This window comes from Limulus polyphemus, unplaced genomic scaffold (assembly GCF_000517525.1).
Source record: "Limulus polyphemus unplaced genomic scaffold, Limulus_polyphemus-2.1.2 Scaffold201, whole genome shotgun sequence".
NCBI classification, from domain to species: domain Eukaryota; kingdom Metazoa; phylum Arthropoda; class Merostomata; order Xiphosura; family Limulidae; genus Limulus; species Limulus polyphemus.
This window is the reverse complement of record NW_013665811.1, coordinates 219,800-223,596: the sequence shown is the minus strand read 5'-3', so window position 1 is coordinate 223,596 and position 3,797 is coordinate 219,800. Positions and strand designations below refer to the sequence as shown.

Genomic DNA, 3,797 nt, shown 5'->3' with positions numbered 1-3,797 from the left:
TATATATATATATCTGTGTGTGTGTGTATCAACATGACGCAAACTCATACATGAAACTGTGTTATGGAAAGATAATTATGTTGTTCTAATATAATAAACAAATGACGCTTGGAATAAAGCTAGCAAGTAAATGTGTCCTCTAATTAAAAGTAAGTGAGCAAAAATGGATATTACCCATGTGACGACACACGCAGCTTTCGTAGTGACAAGAAGAAAGCTTTTTCATCCACTTTGTTAGAGTCCGTCTTGAATCTTCATAATTTTTGGGGTGTTATTTTCATTACTAGTTTCTTTTTTATTATTACTTATATTGAGTATATATTTTACGCTGTTAAATGTTGTGATAGTTAATTGCATTTAAACAAGAAAGAGCACTTAAACTGATGTGGCTTGATTTGTTAACACATTCAACACCACACTCATAGCAGTTATAAGTTAAAAAAAAAAAGGAAAGAAAATGAATGCGCATGAGTAAGTCGAATAAGCTTGTAGTGCATCATGGGGGAAAAATAATGGCGGACGTTGGAGTAAGTGTACTTCGAGTAAAGTTTCTGGAATTGGTGAGAAATGTGAAGTGTATGTATACTAGATTTTTAATTACATGAATAGATAAACTGTTGTTTTCACATATAAAGTCATAATGATATAACAAGGTAAGCAGCTTGCGTAACTCTGTTTTATGTTTTTATTATATTCGTTAAACTAATTTAAAAGTTAAACAGTAAATTAAGTAATGGCAGCATAGCCATAACGGCGTAAGCTTATGTATGCAATTTTCGGCCTGTTTTAAAATTTTTTACACTATTCTAGTACTAGTAGTAGTAGTATATTAAGCTAGATTAGAGATAAAAAAGGCGTCAATCTCTCTTTTATATGTACTTTATATTTTTAATGCATTTGCCAAGCTAAAAACATGTATAACTAGTATAAGTATAACTTATACTGTATTTTATATATTTCAAAAGCACAAAATAAGGCCAATATCATAATTAATAATACATGTCATTTAGCTGACTCAACTGTCTAACATCAAAACATTTTACATGTTATCGTTAGTGTTAGATTTAAGTAGGCAATTAATGTAATGTCAACAACATACTCTAGCTTTCTTTACTTTAGGCCCAGGCATAATGATTTGAATAATTAATATATTGATAAGTTAACAATTTGTATAAGAAAATGAGACAAAATTGAATTTTGATAATGAACTTAAAGTAAAAGTGAAACATACAACTTAATTTAGAAAGGTTTGATTCTTAGAAAAAAGTACATGCAACTAAACTGCAAACAAACTCATAATCAATATGTGCCTAACATTGTTAGTAACAAATATTATAATAATGGATTTTAACATAGCATTTATTTTCAGAAATTCAAATTCAACCAAACAAAAGTAATGTAAGAAAGTGAATTATTGAATGTAAATTGTGTATTATGTGCAAATGATATAGTAATGTAAATTATTCCTAGTCACACTTGTTGAAGCATATATATATTTATATTATTATATAAACAAACTCCCTCACTACATAATGAGGACACACAGTGCAACAGTTTTAAAAGTTGTATTATAAAGTATTAATCAGTGATAAAATAGTTATTGTACCATATTTTTGAGTTTTCTAAAATTACTTGAATTAAAGTATGAAGTGAAGGTATAGAAAATCATTGTGGCTTTAGCATTCTTTGGTAAAATATGTTAGTTCTCTAAGCTTATTGTTACAAGTACAGTTCTAATTATATGTGCTGTGCAGAACTTTAAGGTCAAGTGCTGTTAAAAGTTTCTGGTTAACTGTAGTGCAGAAATGATAATATTTGATTCACTACACAAACAACATAAGGTATGTTGACAGAAAGACATTTGGCATATTGAAACCATACCTCAACCAAACAATAAAACACTATGTAAATACTTTTAAATATATCCTGTTAAATCCATATGTCTGTCCAACAGTATTTCAAGATAATTCAAGCTAGAAGCACAAACCACCTGTGTATCAGGCCAACCATTTCACATGTTTATAAACAAAGGAAGAAATCCAAGAACAAGTCTGCATTTAGGCTTCCAAAGCTTAAAACTATGTCTAATATTCAAGTTTGTATTTCCAGCATTTTCATTCCATCACTCAGGCAGCCAAATTTTAGGTAGACTGTCAAGCTTGTAACAAATATGATTACCTGAACTGAATTCTGCTTTTCTCTGATTCTTCTGTGCTTAGAAACTAGTCCAAAACCTAGCTGCAGCATCTTATACCAGGAATCTTTCTATTAGCTCATTGTTGTGCTTCTTCCAACATTTTAGCTTTTTTTTTTCTGTATGTGGTATGGGGACCAAAGCTCCATGCAGTATTTCAGATAAGAACTTACCAGAGATTCATACAAAACTATATTAATCTTTTTTTTTAAGATCAGAATTTTAGATACAGAAGTAAAAACCTGTTAGTGTTTTCACTACAGCTGAATTCCATTTTTTCATATGATAGCCAGTTCAATTGTTTAAATACAAATAAAAAAAGTTCTTTCTTAGCTAGTATAGTTATATGATATAACTAAATAACAATAAAATATAGAATGTTATGAACAATAGTGCATGAATCCTCACTTTTTTTTTTCACAGCAACACATTTTACATCACAGAGGTTCTTTACAAATTTTTTCATTTCAAGTGTATAATTTTACACTTCTCGGTGTTAAAGTTATCTTCCACTCACTGATACATTTGCTAAGACTGTGAAAGGTCTTTTGGATAAAAGAAACATTTTCAACAGAATCTTCTTTTTCCAACATTTTAGTACCAACAGCATATTTAGAAATTACTATTGTCAAAAAGAGTATGCAAATGTTTAATATAAATAATGAAGAAAATTTTGAAACCAAATTTTTGAGTGACCAACTAGTCACATTTTTCCATTTGTAGACATTCTCTAAGCTGATCTGTGGCATATAGGAAGAGCAGACAGGGCATCTGTCTCGGGGACCATCTGACCTACTCAGTCACTACTTAAAAAGGTCTACTTATGAGATAAATAAAATTAATACTTTCTGTATTTAGGTGTAGAGCCAGGCAATTTACTCAATTAATTGATTACCTATGTCCTTTGATCACATCACTTAATGTCATATAAAGTAATTGATTAATTGGAATTCTAATTAAATTGATTAATGTCACAAAAACAATCAACTAATCAAAATTAATGTTTCAAATTGTTGAAGGTATCAAAGATAATAGGAAAGAGATTGAATCCATTTGGGTTTATATTAATGGATCTAAAGGGAAAAGGCTTTTAGTGGGAATTTGTTACAAACCACCAAATGATACTGATAAAATTAATGAGCAACTTTACAATGAGATTAAGATTTCAGCTTTTAATGAAGTCATAATTATGGGTGATTTTAGTTTCAGGCATACAGATTGGGAAATTCTAGTCAAACCATGAAGGGAGAAAGGTTTTTGAAACTGTTCAAGCTGGCTTTTTTCACCAGTTAGTCAAGGAACCTACTAGAAACAATGTATTTTAGATTTATTGTTAACTTCAAATATAGAAATGATCATGAGGGTGGAAATTGGGGAACATCTGGGTGCAAGTTATTATTGCTCTATTAGGTTCATCGTTTTGCTGCATATGGAATTAAGGAATAATGATATTTTGGTTACAAATTTCAAAAAAGAAAATTTTGAAGGAATGCAACAAGAATTATCTGTTTTGAATTGGGCAGTTGAGTTATTTGGAGACATTGATCAGATGTGGAAAATTTTTAAAGATAAATTGTTAAATATTCAAGATAAACATATTCCT

General features: G+C 29.6%; 1 long non-coding RNA gene across 1 annotated transcript in view; it reads left to right on the top strand.

The window, feature by feature from the left end:
* The first annotated feature begins 49 nt into the window (after positions 1–49).
* The window catches only part of LOC111085012, a 9,777-nt gene continuing 6,029 nt past the window's right edge, over positions 50–3,797 (top strand). The window contains exon 1 of the long non-coding RNA XR_002609873.1: positions 50–653. This is a non-coding gene — a long non-coding RNA (uncharacterized LOC111085012). The remainder of the gene's footprint in view (positions 654–3,797) is intronic.